The sequence below is a fragment of the Oreochromis niloticus genome, linkage group LG17 (assembly GCF_001858045.2).
Source record: "Oreochromis niloticus isolate F11D_XX linkage group LG17, O_niloticus_UMD_NMBU, whole genome shotgun sequence".
NCBI classification, from domain to species: Eukaryota; Metazoa; Chordata; class Actinopteri; order Cichliformes; family Cichlidae; genus Oreochromis; species Oreochromis niloticus.
In genome coordinates, this window is record NC_031981.2 from 11029166 (window position 1) to 11046677 (window position 17512).

General features: G+C 39.2%; 1 long non-coding RNA gene across 3 annotated transcripts in view; it reads left to right on the forward strand.

Moving 5' to 3' along the window:
* LOC102082007 (uncharacterized) overlaps positions 1-13902 on the forward strand; it is a 14422-nt gene extending 520 nt beyond the window's left edge. Inside the window, exons 1-4 of one of the 3 annotated variants that reach the window (XR_266133.4) lie at positions 141-401; positions 8501-8579; positions 8765-8816; positions 13386-13902. This is a non-coding gene — a long non-coding RNA (uncharacterized LOC102082007). Of the gene's footprint in view, positions 1-140; positions 402-8500; positions 8580-8764; positions 8817-12707; positions 12955-13385 lie in introns of those variants that run through there. The other 2 variants (XR_003214412.1, XR_266132.4) reach the window with 2 other exon arrangements.
* Positions 13903-17512: the final 3610 nt, after the last annotated feature.

The following is a 17512-nucleotide window of genomic DNA, read 5'->3' on the forward strand; positions in this document are numbered from 1 at the left end:
GACCTTTTTTTCATTGCGGTTAAGCCCATAGTTTACGATTCTGCAATGAAACCTAACTTTTCCTGTACTCATGAACGCCACATAAGACCTGTCGAGCCACGCCCCTTTCTATTCAACAGCGGCAGGCGCCAGAAGATGGTCGTTATTCAAAAGTGGTCTAATCCGGTTTGGCAACAAACAAACACGAAACCACACAAAATTAAAGCATCTTTATTTTGTGTTAATAAAAGCTACCCCCCTACTCAGACCCCATCATTAACAATTAAAAAAACCCCCAACCAAACAAACAGAAAAAACCCCCCAACAACAATAGGCTAGACCAAACCAAAATTTCCAATTTACTGTAATTAGCAACTCCTGTGGTGCTGTGACATAGAGATGCCTTTAGATTCTTCGAAGAGGTTAGTTGACTAAGCTGTTACTTGTTCATTTTCTCGTGTTTATTTTCTTTCCCTAATAATACACAACTAATTTGCACAACTTTAATTATGAGACTTATGCAAAGTTTTATGCGGAAACATAGCAAGATTGGGCAGTAGCAAAAGGATAGCATTTGAACCGGTTAACACAGATTACAGAAAGTCATCCACCCAGATCAGTGATAAAATCGAAGGAAATTTGAATTCAGATTACTTTGTCAAGAATTTTACTATGCCGATTTTAAAATAGTGAAATATTTTCATAGTATCAGTTAAGTCATGTCTATCAGATTACTGCCTTGCTTAATAGTTAGCAATTTTTAAAAATAGATAATTACGTTTAGTATAGTATTATATTTATAATAAAATGGAAGATATGCATCATAATATTGTAAAACGGCAACAACAAAAACTTACTCAAAAGAAACATGAACCTATAAGATGCACGCTACAGGGTAAACATGCAGTTTGTGTATTTTGTTTGTCAGAAATCTTTTATTCATTTGAATGGAAGCATTTTTGTGCAACTCAAAAATAAAGTTCCAATTAATGAGGTTTCTTTGTTGTTTTTAATACCAGACATTCAGTGCTTCTGAGCTTTCTGCAGCTTTCTCTGTATTGGTGGCAGATATTAAAATGAAGTTTAAGACATTACTGTAACCCTAAACACAGTTGGCATCTTAAACACCTTCTGGTGGGAAAGTGAGCTAAACGGATAAAGAGGCAAGTTTCTGATGCGCTTATATTTAATTTCATACGTCCTCAAGGGGGCAGTGTTGCATTACAAATCAGTCATGGAGCTGCGCTCTTCAAGTTTGTTGTAACAGGAGATGGCAGTAGGGCATCATTGATACGGCTCTCTGCAGGTGCCCTGGCATGTATTCAAGATGATGGATGTTTTACATTAGTGTGTGATGACAGCAGCTTATGTTTGTGTCTCACTAAATGTCAGCAAGTATCATATTAAAAAATCTGGCAGGAGAGCTGCAGAGTGTGATCCTGCGTTTTACAGCTTCCATACTGTGTAGCTGACCTTCAATCCTCTCTGTCTCACTGTCATCCCTCTCTGTCTTACTTTGCTTTCTACAGACAGACATGTGTTTTCATTGTTTCCTAAAGCTTCACAATGGATATTTATATAGAAAGAAAAATTGGGTGTGTTTTCTTTCCTGTTCCACACAACTCGCGTTGAAATTTTAAGAAGAATTTGTTGAATTTTCTTTGTGAAAAAGTCAACCTTTAGCTATATTGTTTGCCTGGACTTTTATTCAGTTTTCTGACTCAGGAGATCATTTAAACATATTTTTTTTTTTAACTAACTTGCACTCTGGCGCATAGATCATTTTAGCAGAGTCGAAACTGCTGACAAATAATTTTTATGCCATTCACAGAAGTTGTTTCCCAAGGGCACTGCAGTGTGAAGCAATATCCTTTAGATAGGTGATGATGTCACATAGATGGACTGAAAAGCTGGAGAATGTTGAAGAAGCAAGGTGCTGTTATTTGGCCCTATTCTGCTTTCTCTATCATGGGCTATGGTTAGGTATAGATAAGGTTTACAGCCTGGGGCTCTGGAATCAATAATGGATGTAATTGGTGAGCTGGAAGTGAGGATAATTGAAGGTAATTGTGTGGACCGTCACCAGCTTTGTCGAGAGGTCAAGTTATCGAAGACGAGAAGATGGCGGGGATGTGAAATCACTCTCTCTCCCCTAGACCTCCTACTGTATACCTATTGTTTACAGCATTATTTAGTAATAACACCTTTGCATTTTATTGACTTTCTTTTTCAAAGCTGAAACAATAGTTCCAAGAATAAGGTGTTTGTCCTTACATAAATTGTTATATTTGCTCAGAAAAAGCTATATGACCTTGTAGTAAACTAGATCTTTTGCATCTTTGGGCCTTTTGGTGTAAAGGTCCAATTTACAGATGTTAGAGTTTAAGCTTGTGCTATTTGTAGAGGACGCTTTACAAACACATTGCTACCATTCATACTCTTAGATCAGATATTTCCTTGTATCAGCAGCCTCACCCTTCTGCTGTTCAAACTTTCTGTTTATGAGGGGGACCCAATCAGAAGAAAGTTGGCTTGAAGTTACAGTAACCTGTTTCAGACACTGCATGGCCTGAGGGGCTGCATCAACGCCTAGTATAAGATGATTTTCATTTCTACTTGACTGGATTACTGCAACGCCCTTTTTGCAGGGCTTCCTAAAACAACTTTCAGTAAGATGTAGCTTATTCAGAGGTCTGCTGCAAGGGTATTAATGGAAACCAATAACAGAGAGCACATTAGTGCAGATACTGGCTTCCAGAATCCTACAGAATTGATTTAAAAATATTTTATTTATATAAACAAATCTTAAATGGTCTGACAGTTAGTCACTTCACATCTGAGTTTGCCTTCTTAGATCTTCCACTGCCAAACTGTTGGCTATGCAGTACTCCTCACAGAGAAAAATTGGGGATGCAGCTTTTGCACATTATACCCCCAAACTCTGAAACAGCCTCTCCCTCAAAATATTAGAGAAGTACACTCTACCAATAATTTCAAGAAACTGTTAAAAACACGCTTTAAATCTGGCATTCAACTAGCATACCACTGTCAGTTTTGGTGAGACTCCATTCAGTAGTCTGGCAGATACGACCCATGCTTCTTCATTATATTTTTCCCTGTTTTTTGTGGGACTTTATGTATTATTTATTTTTATGTATGAGCTGTTTATAAACTTGTGGGTGTGCATATATGCATTTTTAATGGGTTGTTCATTTGTTAAATATCTCTTTTTAATATATTTATCAACCTCCTTACCCCCAGAAAAGCCCTTTGAACCCATACATGTGATATTGGGCTATACAAATAATTGAAGTGGATTCATGTTTATTTTGAACTGTGAATCATAAAAAGGCACGCTACTAGAGTCCAAAGATAAAGAATGGAAATTTTGGAAAACAGCATAATAGATCTCCTGTCATTTAAACACAAATTTGTAGTTTGAATTGTCATTCTATAAATTCTTTGGGTCTATTGGGCTTCCCAATAAATCTTTAATCCAGTACCAACTCCAAAATATTTTTCTTATCAGTCTCAGTTATTTTTATCTGGAAGAAAATTATGCAGCCACTTCATTTAGTCACTTGATATGTGCATGTTGTTTTCATTTTTTTTTTTTTTTTTTTTTTTGTCAGTACAACCAGTGCAGTTGTAATGCTGGTCCATAAAGCAGTGAACTGTTGCACTATTTTGGCAGCATTCATTAAGAATATGGTATAAAATGGTGTAATTTTTAATTTAAAAATGTCTGCTAGTCAATATAATTCAAGAATCACAATGCAAAAACTTATAGCCTGTGCATATGTAGATGCTCAGAGTAACTGTTATGCTCTGAGTCTCTTTGGCATTGTGTATTGGACTGAAGCAACTCATAGAATATTAATTAAATTCTCTCATAGATTCTTTTCTCCCAGTGAACTTTCCAGGGGCAGAGAAGTTATTAAAGGTGAAATGTGTTCTATGGTCAGCAGGGGGCACTGCAGTACTGTCCATTAACTCAAATCTCAACCTCTGCGAAAACTTAACCGGTGCTCTGCAGAGTCATGGCCACTGAATGATATGACACTTTCATTCATATTTCACTCTAAGAACATTCAGCGATTACTCCCATCTTATAGCTTGGAGTAAAAGAATTCCAAGATCTGCAGTCTCTTATCTTTCTGTAGATTATATCTGATTTAACACCGTAGCATTTTACAGTCCAATCAGTGTTCTGTTTCAGATAATGCATTTTTGTTTTGAGTTGTCATTAGTGATAGATAAATGAAGGGATGTATCATAACCTTGAACACTCAGAATACACTGTGGTTGTGTACTCAATGTAAAAAATAACATTATTGTAGAAAGTGTGCTGCTCTTCTTTGACAATGCAATGTTCAGTATAGACTTCCTGTTAATTTATTTTCTTACTTTAAAAAAAACAAACCAATATTTTTATGTAAATAAGATTTACATTTTCATTGTAGGTTATAGTCCCTTAATGTACTTAAAGAACCTGTTGAATGCGTACTGTAGATACCATTTAACTGCTTTACAGTATTTGTAAGCATCACTTGTGCAGCTGTAAAAGTTTAAATTCTGAAAAAAAGGTGTCTTGTACCAACTCTGGATGTACTTACTTTAATACATTATAACTAGTTTAATCAGAATTGCAGAAATAAGCCTCCTCCCAAGGGTGGCTGGGCTCTCCCTTGGAGAAAGGGTGAAGAGTTCAGTCATTCAGCAGGGACTCGGACTAGAGCTGCTACTCTCCCACCTCAAAAGGAGCCAGTTCAGATTTTTTTGGGCGTCTGACTAGGATGGCTCCTGGACATCTCCTAGTTGAGGTATTCGGGGCATGTCCTACCGGGAAGAGGCTGTAGGGCAGACCCAGGACATGCTACAGAGGTAATGTCTCTCGGCTGGCTTGGGATCGTCTTGGTGTGCCCCTAGATGAACTGGAGGAGGTGGCCAGGAAGAGAGGGAGCGCTTTTTTTTTTCTGTTTAGACTCGGATAAGTGGTAGAAGATGAATTGATTGGTAGCTTAGTTAGTTTAATGTTAGCATATGAAGCAGCATAATTGCAGTAATCAAAATTAAATACACTTCTCAGGCCTTTTTTAAAAAAAAAAATGTTTTTTTCTTAGAACTATCTTAAAGCCTTCAAAGAATATGTAAACATTTCAAAGTGAACAGGAGAAATCCAACAGGAGCAGTGGTTGTGTTGACAAACAAAAACGTGAAAAATTTTAGATGCATTTATACGGCATCAGTCATTTGCTTTGATGTTGCAGCCAAAGGTTTCCAGGTGATCACACAACTTCACAGCCCTCCTGTCATTGGTTGGCTCAGAGGTACAGTAGCTGCTCTAGGATTCCTTCTTGTAGTTCCGACTCCCTGGGGGAGCCGCTGAAGGATGTTGTCAGTGATGAATACTCTTTGTAATCTAACGGGATATTAGAGTGGAAGTGCTCAACATTCAGCTGGAGGGAAAGGGGAACAGAGGGAGAACATTTACACAATCTTATATACTTGGAAACCATGAAGGGACTTGGTATTGATTATATGTTTCGACTCTAGTATTTCTGTTTTTGCTTTCTACATGTTTCAGTCTTACTTTAATCATCTGCTCCTCCTCTTTCCTCCACCCTCCCTTTACTGTTTCTTGTACTATGTACTTTGATTACAAGAATTATTTTCAAAACAGAGTTGGTGCAAGTATTTGAAAAAGAGCAAATACTACTTTATATAACTTTGGAAGACATCAGGTGGGTTTTCACTACAAATAATCAAGTCAAGACTTTGCCTTTATTCTTCAGGCACAGCTTGTTAGATGAAACTGGAGTATGGAGAAGATCATCATCAAGGCAAGAAAAACATAACAGGAAAAAAAAAAGCAGTAAATGTAAAGGCAAGAGGCTGAACTATCAGTAGACTGTCTCTCAAGTGTCTATTTCCTTCTTCCTTCACAATGTGTTCCCATGCTTAATTGGAAATGTAGTGTAGGTAATGAACCCATTTATAGACTCATTACAATATTCTGCGCTAGCAAAAGGTATTGTGCTGAGACGCAGGACAAGAGCGGTGGAGAGGAGAGATTAGAATGGAAAGAAGTGAATACATGAAGGACATTCATAGATGAGGAAAATATGAGACTAAATATTTTGACATTTAAAAAAAAGAAAAGAAGGGTTTCTCACAGGTGTACTTTTATGTGTCTTTGCGCATGCTGATTGTTGTGACCAAGAATATTGGGAGCCTGTCACCTTGTGTTGTACAGTGAATGCTTGCTGAGAAACATGGAGATATAGCCATGTTGCCCCATGTCATACAAACTCAGTTCTTTGGACTGCAAGATTCAACACCACGACAAAAATCTCAACTTTTAGAGCAGTTCAGCCTTATAGCAGTAACTGGTAGCAATCAGAAAAGGTGAAATCGATGAGAAAAAGAGAAGAAATATGCACGATAAGATGCAAGGGTTTATCTCCACTCCTCACTCTGTGCTATACTTGGCTTAGTTTGCTCTTGCTGGGAGTTACAAGGTCAGATTATCAACACTGTCATCTTTTATCATCAGTATTCCAGCACCTGTGCTGGTTGGATCCTGACTAGCCAAAAAAACATGTCTAGGAGAAAGTAATGGGGACAGAACGGTAAACATATAATAAAAAAAATGTTTGAGCATTCATTCATAGCTTATTTTAGTAAATACTGTCTCACAATCTTTGTGATACCTCTCATCACATTTGCATCATCACAAGAGTCTACTAAACTTTACTGTTATGTTTCATCCCAGCCAGCTAAATTTTCAAATAAGTGCTCACTAAGCCTCAGCGTAGTTGAAATTCTGTTTGCACAATGTTTGACAAAATTCTATTAGTTACAAGCTGTGTACTAGAACCACGACCTTAACTCGTGATGATGAAGATGAAATACAAAGCAGAGTAATGGATTCACCTGCCATTTCCTGTTTTAAATCAAATAACCCATGGTTAAATGCTTGGGAGAAGTGCATATTTTGATGCCAGCGACTCACTCTGTCATACTTAATGGCACAATGTTTTCTCTTTGACTTAATGAGCTTCATTAAGGTCTGACTCACTAGTCTTCTGAATTTTGTTTTTTTTCTTCCCCCCTCTTATGCTAATTCAGTAACAGGAATTGCTGTTTTCATGCTGGGTATAAAGTGCTACAGTGCACATCACTTCTTTGCTGGTCTCTTACTTGACCTGTTGTCTACATAGTGCGTCTTGTCCAACTGCAGGGTTATGAGTACACCCATTATTCAGTAGCTTGTAGAACCACCTTTAGCAATAATAACTCAAAGTAATGGTTTTCCATATAACTTTATCAGTCTCTCACATCATTGTGGAGAAATTTTGGCCCACTCCTTTCCATATTTATTAAGTTATTTGAAGCTTGGCATTGGCTTATGCACACCTCTCTTAATGTCCCACCACTGCATTTAATCAGGTTGAGGTCTGAACTTTGACTTGGCCATTGCAAGTGGGATCATTGGGATCATTCTGCTGTTGCAGTATAATTATCCATTAACCCACTTAAATGAGTGATTGTACAGATTTTTTTTTTTTAATAGTAACATTTTTTGTGGGTTTTTTTTTTTTTAAACACCCAATCATCCACGTGCATTATATTTATTTACCAATGAAACACTAAGACGAATGGGCTGGGGTATGGTCATGTGATTATAAGACCAACTGGACAGTTACCAGTGTCAAACCTAGGTATGTTTGGTACTTTTCAAATACTTGTATCTTTAAGTTCTTTCATAGTGTATGTTTGTAACACTGGATGAGAAAAACTCAAATCATCACCCTGAATTTGCACTCTCTTAACTATCAAACATATCTAGATTTGACATTGGTAACCCCCCATTTTGGCCTTATGTCACATAACCATATGGCCAACCCATCCTTGTTGGTGCTTCATTGGTGGATAAATGTACTGCATGCAGACAATTGGATGGGTTTAAAGAAAAAAAAAAAGTTGTGCAATTTTTCTTTTTTTCTGTGCAATTTCTCATTTGAGTGGATTAGTGGATAGGTATACTCAGTGTATTCTATTTACAGTGCTGTCTACAATATAGTTCTTGATGACCCTGATGAGGGCCACAGGCCGAAATGCAATGCTAAATAATAAAGCAACCCTCCAAAAAAAGTCATATTAGTTCAATTTTTTGTCGTACTATCATGAACTTTAACATGCTAAATGAGGCCCATAGAGTCTGAGATGTAGCTTTGCTATATGTGGGCCATACTGGGGCATTTTGTTAACACACACTTGAATGCTCTAGACCAGTAAACTGGCAAAAGTTGTTCTTTTGTAAAGGTGCTCAAACTTGTTGATGGTGACCAAGGACATCAGATTAGCAGCAACTTGCTGCTACCTACCCCCTTATTTCTATGGGAGCAGTAAGGGTGTATTTAGTTTTTCACACAACTGCACAGATTCCTGTGAAACTTTCTTTTCATGACTATATATCCAAATCTGTTTTGTTTTTGCTTTTTTTTTTACATTCAAGCCTTCACACCGCAACCACTGAAACATCAAGAATCCGAGATGCTGATTCATTTAAAGCTGGAGGACAAACAGCTGACGAGGTATGAAAAGTAACTCTGTTTTTAAAGGCCAGCCACTTTGACTGTTTGTATATGTGTGTGTACTTGTGCTGTCCTTGCTCTAATTGACCAGCTGTGGCTACGTGTTCGGCCTCCTTAAAACCCCCATTGATCCCACAGCCGTTTCACAACAGGCCTTATTGCTTTGCTTGTGCCCTCTGTTTCAGGCGTCTGCAACATCCCTGAAAAGGAGTACAGGAAATAGTGGGGACTGAGCAAGTGAGTGTGCAAGAACTGTGGTGTTGGATTGAAGTGGAGGGGTAAGAATGAAACTGTACATTAGGATGGATATTCAAGAAGATGGGTGTGTTTTGTCACTTTATGATTTCCAAATCCTATTCATTGAGTCATTGAAAACTACGATACCATGTGCAGGAGTCGATAAATGGATATGTGCATAAATGAATTAGTAAAGATTTCTGATGACATAAGCAGCGTGCAGAAAAACGTCCCCATTTGCAGTTATTAAAATATAAATCTTTTCTTGAATGTCAAATTCAGTGACAGTAATTTAGTCTAAGTGGAGTACATTAACGTGTTCTCATTCAAAATATATAATTGCAGGGCTAAATGGGTGTTAAGTATTCTGAAATGCATGCCGTGTAACCTCAAGGTCTGGGTCTGGCTTGGCCAAGAACCATTCGTCACCCCTTTTGCTCTCTTCTCCCGTGTGCCTTATAAAAGCAAAAACCTTTAAAAACAAATAGAATTGTAATTGCTTTTAGCTGTGGGCTAAGGTCAAAGAATGTGCTACTCTCAAACTTGGCTGGCTTTGATTGCAAGCTTAAGCACATTTTCAAGGAGAGAAACTTGGAAAAGTCTTGGTTAACAGAATTCCATCTGTTTTATAGTCGATAGAACAATGGAGCTCTGCCAAACACCGCACACCTCACTCTGTAATGTTATACAAACTTTGACCTTTCTCCCTCCAGGATTGTTCTCGGGGGTTGTGGGCCAGGGTCAAGGCCATTAAACCTGGCTTAATAAGCTGCTGAGGCCTCTGTCTGCCCAGCCCCCTCCTACTGGTCCATGTGAGGCCTGAAGGTTCAGAGTCAGCAAAGCTGGAATCTGGTCCTGTCAGCAACCTTCAGAGATGGTTTGAACAGTGTGTCTCGATGGTAGTCTGTCTTTATTTTCGGCATGAATGATACTTGCTGATACATGCTGATCTCTCTTAATGTGCAGTCATACTCATGAAGCAAGATTTTTTGGCATACTTGCATGAATCCTCAGATTTTTAATATTCTTTGAATATTAGCACATTTGGCACTTTCTTACTGGCATTTTCGAAGCAACTGCCACTGATAAGTGTAGACAGCACAGGAAGCTGAAGGAAATGGCACATGCATCAGACTGATACTAAAAAAGAGAATAATAATTGCTGAAGAACTGCTAAAAAAATGTTGCACAGTGCCTACAAGCATATCAGCACTTGCATGGACCCATAATTTGATATGGTATATTACCATTACTATGGAGTTTTATCTGCTCTGATAATGCTTGATTTCACACTGAACAGAGAATATTTTGCAAATTGTTCTTATCAATTTCATCACTTTTAGGGGATCCAAACATGTAAAATTGATATTTTACCATCCTGTGTCGGTAAAAGAGGTTTTTTGTCATGATGAATGTTTAACATTTGAGTTTTTGAGTCTGCTTTTCAAACCGCTGGCCTATATGTGGGATTATATATACCAGCCACCAAGATCAAATACAGTTCTCTTAACTGTGTCATCATTATTTTAGTTTTACTTTTGTCTTGTGGCTTTAGGATTATTTATGTCCCTATATTTTCTAGTCAGAAGAGCATGAAAATAATAGAGCAGTGCGATCGCTGTGGTATAGAGTTATAGGTGTAGACTTGTTTCTTTTGACTAGGTTTGGTTTGGTTTGGTTGTGTGTGTGTGTGTGTTGGTATCCGAGAATGTTGCACATCAATGGTCCAATCAATGACCACATCACCACCACTAGTCTTTTTGTACTTGTTTTATGGTACACTTTGTGTTAGTTTGTATACGTAAAGGGGTGTGCAACCAACGCCAACATACTTGCTTGCAGTCTTCCAATGAAGCAAAGAGCATATAGCTGATAGATGATGCTTTGCATAGGTCAGATGCTGACTGTTTGAAAAGTGGACCAGAACAGAGGAGGGAGTGAGAGTAGCGTTCATAACGAAAAAACAAAAAATTAAAAATATTCTATTCTATTGTTCTATTAAAATGATAAACTTTATTAATCCAAGAGGGAAATTAAGTAGTCATAGCAATTTCAAAGCAATCATATAAAGTGAATTGTAGAAATAGAGATATAGATAGGTAAATATAGAGATATAAATATAATAGAAATATGAAAGGACACAAGCATTACCCTAATGTTTCTTGGATATTAAAAGGTGTTATAAGGGCACAGGTGTGCAAGTATACATTGTGGCGTACAGAAGTGACAGAGTCCTCTTCAGTAATGTGGGTCTCACCCAGGTGGATGAGTTAAATAGTCTGATAGCAGCAGTAAGAAACGACCTCTTGTCTTGTTCCCTCAGACAGTGAGGTCGAAGGAATCTGTCCCTGAAAATGGTCTTCAGATTGTCCAGTATCTTATGGAGGGTCGGAAGTCATTTTCCACGATTGCCAGTTTTCCATGATTCCATGATATAGCACCAGATGGTGGCTGCAGTACAAGGACACATTTCATTGTTTTTAACATTTGGTTTTTTCCTTCTTCTTCGTTCTTCTCTGCAGCTGGCAAGGACCAACAACATCAAAAGCAAGATTAGCCCACAGACAGGTTGTTGGTGATACTTTCCCCTAGTGACAGTAAACAGCTGCAACATATAGACAGTAGCCTAATTAAAAGCGGGTCTTTACTCTCCTCTGTCACTATGTACGTACTTAAGATGGAGTTATTGTGAATTCAGTCTTTTTTAAATGCTGTGAGGGAACTACAGTAAATTTGAGAAAAAAACCCCCCAAACATTTATTTTGAGTCAAAGATGAACTGATTTAATTTTGGTATTCAAAGGTCAAAGTTACTGTGACCTCGCAAAGTTAATTGTTTTTCCCATAAGTCAAGAATTCATACATTCAGTTTTGACAGAATTTCACACCACTGTGTAATAGGATAACGTGATGAACTGGTAACATTTTATAAGCAAAAGGTCATTGGCCTACATTGGTTTGATATGACTGTGTTCTGCAAAAATACCTGTCTAGTTACAATTCAACACCATGAGTCACAGAACTGAAGGTGAGATGGTGACTATATTTCAGTTTTGATACTCATTTAGTGACACTACTTTGGGTGCACTCCTATTAAATGTCTTCACTGCATACGTTATTCTGAAGAGTCAATGTAATGAGAACATACCACATATAGCTCTTTATAAACATACCGCTTTGTTACCACCGTCTGTTTTGATGGAGCTGTAATGCGAACCTAAAGAGGTGCTGTGTGTCACTCGTTTTCTGAAAGTACTTGATAGAAAATTAGGAATGCAAATGACAAAATACTCTAATACACTGATCCCCTTTGTACATGTTTAGTACTGCAGTTTGTTCTACAGTGTCTTACTCTTGTGAGTCAATGCATTTTTAATGTGGACTTATTTTCAACTGAATAATTTAGTGCTTGGTCAGCAACAGGGGTGATCCAGAATCCATCTGATGGGGTAGAAAGAGCATGAGGGGAAAATCCAGATGCGGAAGTTTGAATGGGCCTGAAAAATGCATACTGGAGCACAGCGTACATGGGTCATGTCTATAGGAGGACAATGTTTGTAGAATTAGATTTTTTGTTTTTTTTGTTTTTATGGTTTTGTCTGCTAGTAGATGCTGTGCTATAGTGGTACTCTTAGCAGAGAGGTGTTAACCGCTTAAAAACGTGGAGATTTGTTTTTAGGCAAACTGAACTTTCCTTAAAAAATAGTCTTTGGTCTATTATTATATTGTTGTAACAATGCTTCTTGGCAATAACTCATATACCATTGCAAAGCCTGTTTATTTCCCCATAAATGGTGGCACATTTCTAAGGAAAATTCCTGCTATTAACTCTTGTTTTGAGATTCTGGTACCCCAGGTGCTGACAATCAGGTACCTGATTGGTGCTTAATTAGCAGCACCTGTCAGCATGGACACCTGCTACAGCGGTCAGTTGGTGTCTGCTCCATATTTGACTGATCTGGATAGGGCCCATGTCAAAGGGCAACTTCAAGCTGGTGTTCAAGTTGTAGCATTATTTGGATTGAGCCCTGTCTTCAAATTGTAGGTCACGTTCTGTATAACAGGGGATGTCAAAGACATACCGTGACGTGTGCAACCCAAGAAGACAACACCACAAAGAGACAGTTTGCCTACAGATCGTAAGTGTTAACAGGGAGAGGAATCATCTATAGATTTGCAGTCAGTGCTTGCAGGATGATATCGCAGATAGCTCTCTTCCCAGACAATCTGGAACAAACTGCACACATCTCCGGTCTATCAGGTGTGCTAGGAGACCTACCATGACTGACTTCACTGTTGGGCTAATTTGCCCCGGAGCTTGAACATGTGGAGGACCATTATGTTCAGAGACGTGTCCAGATTAGGGTAAACCTGTGGAGAAGATGCAGGGAATGCTATGCTAACTGTTTTCTTTACCCAATAGGGTAAAGATTTTGATGGGGGCAGTATGATGGTGTGGAGGGTCATCTCTTTCACTGGGAAAAACAAGGGTTGTCAACATTGGAAGCACTCTCAATGCAAAGAGATATCCACATGAGATTCTGTAACCGGTAGTAATCTGTCTCCACAGTCCGGGACTGAACTTCATCCTCCAAGATGACAACGCTCTCCTCCACAGAGTGGGCTTTATCAGAGGCTACCTCGAGAATTTGTGAGTCAAGAGGATGGAAAGGCCTCTCTACAGTCATGACCTCAACCTCACTGAACAATTGTGGGATCAGCTTGGGCGTGCTGTTCATGCCAGACTGACCAACATGACCACATTGGCTGACTTGCACCAAATGCTGGTTGAAGAATGGGATGCCTTCCCACACCAATGTGTAACCAAGCTGGTGACCAGCATGAGAAGGAGGTGCCAGGCTGTGTATTGTTCTTTCACTACTGAGGCCCCAGTGAATAAATCGGTTTCTTCAGACTTAAACCATTAATATCAATAAATGACACTTAAAAAAAGAGTCAATTGCAGAATAAGCTGTTTGACACTGGGAGAGAAGATTTGGCAAGTTTTTCATGGGTGCAATGGGGAAATAAGCAGGCTTTTTCAACAGTACAAGATTTATTGTTACAACAAGGAATGATCAACCAAACACAAATTTTCAAAGTTTTTGATGCCCGTATTATTTGTTATGAAGAACCATGTCATACTCATATGACACTGAGAGAGAGAGAGAGAGAGAGAGAGGGAGAAAATATAGTGGACCTCTATGGCACAGGTAAACAAGCTATATCAGGGTTTGGATTTGCATACTTGTCAAAATCATCATTTTTAGATTGGGTTTGTTAACTGTGAGCTAAATGGGGGGGGGAATCACCAAAGTTTTATTTCTCATTTCTCTTACCGAGCTCCCTTCATATCATACAGACAAGAGTGTGTTCATTTGTTTTATTGCATTAGAGCATTATGTAAATATGTATACTGCCAGTCTCTCAAGGGAGGCTGCACTGATGGGGCTGAATAGAGCATCCGGAGAGGGCAATTTAACAGGCAGCGATGAATGCCCTGTAACATATGTCATCTTGTCACACATACAAGTGGACGTCAACATCATGATGCAGAAGAGCAGGTAGGCCCATCTGCGGCAGGGGTAGACCCGGGCATCCGGAGCGCTTTGTCTCTTTCATTTACCACGGCTGGGCGCTGAGTACGAACGCAGGGTTTGTGAATGGCCTGTTGTTAATGAGGCCTCATTCGGTGCAAGCAGACACCCAGGGCTACCGCTTAGTGGCATGCCCTCGGCCGACATGAATAACAAAAGGCAGAGTGGGATCATTAGGCCCCCGGATGCCCGAGGGGTCCGGCACTTTAATCACGTTTGCGTAATGAATGCAGCTGCTTTGAATCACTGCTTATTCATAATGTCCACAAATGCAGTTGTAATGCAGCGTTAATGTTACTGCTGATCTGCCAGAAGTTGTGTGTCTGTGTATATGTAACTGAAGAAGCTGAGGTGGTGTCAGTTTTTATTGCTCAGACAGGGGCCACTCTCTTGGATAGTGTAACAATGGTGTGACAAGCCGAGGGTCACGTTAGATTAATCAACACCCAGAGATTTCTTCCTTTGCCCTCATGAGTATGGACAATGCAAATTTAAATGTTGGCGTATGGCTGTAGGGTCACAGAATGAGGGTTACTTCACATATTATGCAATAAGATGGCTTCTACATTTGCATTTTCTTATATTTTCGATGGGCATATTCTGAGAAGAATCCCTTTCTCCACAGTTTTCACATAGACTCCAAGTCTCTGACTTTCTGCTGAGAGTGCAAAGTCTGTTTGAATTGATCCTGCAACTTGAAAGTATGATGAATTGTGCCAGACTCCAACAGTTAATGATCAGGCAGTTTGTTTTTACATTTACTAAAGAAATGAATGGCACATCACTTTTCTTCCTTTGTACCAAACTATATCTCGAGACAAATGCTGAAATTTCTATCCTTAGGTGGAGAATTGATAACATGGTTTGTTTGCTTTTATGGAACCTCACTAAACATCTGTGATCACATCCTAATGAGTGACCTTTTCCCATTTGTCCTCCTCAGAGACACATTTATGCAAGCACCAAGCTTTTCCCTCAGCTGTGGGCGCAAACAGCGTCTCACTCTCTCATCTTTTTGATGTTCTCTTGACGCCTTTATGCTATTCAAAGAGACATTGAGTGTTTATATGTTAACTTGTCTCAAAAGTAAATTTAAATGGATACTCTTGTCAGTTGGCCAGTCCTGAATCACGTGCACTTCAAAGCATCTGTCACTTTTCTTTCTCTTTATGGCTATCATTGAAATGAAATTGTGCCAAAGGGATTTGGAGAAATTGTGTACAGCCCCTTAACAATGTACATTAGTTTTTGGAGTATAATGTTGATCACTGTCTCCTTTGAGACCATTGTATGCCTGCTTTCTGTCCATGCCAAAGCATCTGCCTTCTCACTATTGAAAGTTAGAATTAATCCTCAGAAGGAGCTCCAATCCTAAATGGGTAAATGAATTCTGTTTGGTTTAAGTCCTCAAGTACATCTGGACTGTCTAAAGGGACGAGAGCAATGGCTGCTGTCTCAAATCCCATCTTTTGTGAAGCCCAGGTCTGTGCGTGCAGGCACACTACGCAAGCATAATGCCTGCTGCAATTTTATCTCGATTTCTGTGTATTTGCATATGCATAGGCTGAATCATTGTTGTCATTTTAATGAAGAGGGAAAACTCCCTCACAGGCAAATACAGCTAAAAGAGACCATTTTAATGGCAGACATGCCTTCATGATCAGCTTTAATAGGCAGCTTTAAAGGGGAGCTGCATTGAAGTGGAGGATATTAAGGAAAAGCTTAAAGTAGCTCATAAACTGCTTGAATCCTTGAACGTTCACTGTCATTATCCAAGATGATAGACAAAAAGCATTCAATTTTGAGAATCTTTCGCCCTCGTTGTCTCCTGTCACCCTTACCCTATTTGTGATTTCTGAAGTAAGCATCTGAGTGATCCTGATGTATTAACAAATCTAAGTGCTATTTGTCTTTCTTTAAAGGATGGTACTTAGCACAGACGTGCCTGTTATGGTCTGCCTACTTGAAGTTGTACCTGAAGAGTGATGTGAATGTGTGGAAAAGTGCAAATCACAAATGTAAGGGTGCACAATGATCTCTTTGTGAAGTTCTGTTATAGCAGTGCAACTTTGCTAAAGGTCAACAACCGCAAGTCTAAACAGCTATCATGTCCTAATACTGTTACATGCCAAGGTTGGTGAAAAAATAAATAGGACAAACGAGAAGAGCGCAAATCCATAAAGAGAGGATATTAAACCAGAAAGATATTAAAACCAGAAAGGCCTGTGTATTTGCGGTCAAAAACTGTGGTCGAGGGAGATTTGATATTCTGAGATGGAACAGAGCCATCACCAGGGTGTCAAGAGATGTGCTGGGACCAGTGTGGCGATCGTGGCTCAAGAGTTGGGAGTTCGCCTTGTAATCGGAAGGTTACCGGTTCGAGCCCCGGCTCTGACAGTCTCGGTCGTTGTGTCCTTGGGCAAGACACTTCACCCGTTGCCTACTGGTGGTGGCCAGAGGGCCCGGTGGCGCCTGTGTCCGGCAGCCTCGCCTCTGTCAGTGCGCCCCAGGGTGGCTGTGGCTGCAACGTAGCTTGCCATCACCAGTGTGTGAATGTGTGTGTGAATGGGTGAATGACTGGATGTGTAAAGCGCTTTGGGGTCCTTAGGGACCAGAAAGGCGCTATATAAATACAGGCCATTTACATGTTAGGATTACATTTTAGACTTTCACGACATTAGCATGCATCTGCTGCTGTCTCAGCATCAGACACTACAGGTAACCTTAACTGTAAAGTTAACTTTGGGAGTGTTTTGACGGCTTGCAAAAGGCCAATAGAATGCTATTGAGGAGTTCTGATGATGTTTTGTTTCATTGGGGTCCTTCTTTTCAGCTCATTGGCACTGTGCTAAACTTCTATTATATATAAATCTTATATATAAATAAACTGCTTGTGGAAAGATGCTGATATCTATACTGATATGGGCTGTGTAATGTGTTAGGAACAAAAAGATGACAGAATGTATGATAAAATAAAAATTATCAACCTACAGGGGCTGAATTCAAAGACGCAGAAAATTAAAATGGAAAAAATGATGCATCAGACATAGTTAATTTTTGCTAAAATTTCATTGCAGAAACTTACTTAGTAGTTTGTATG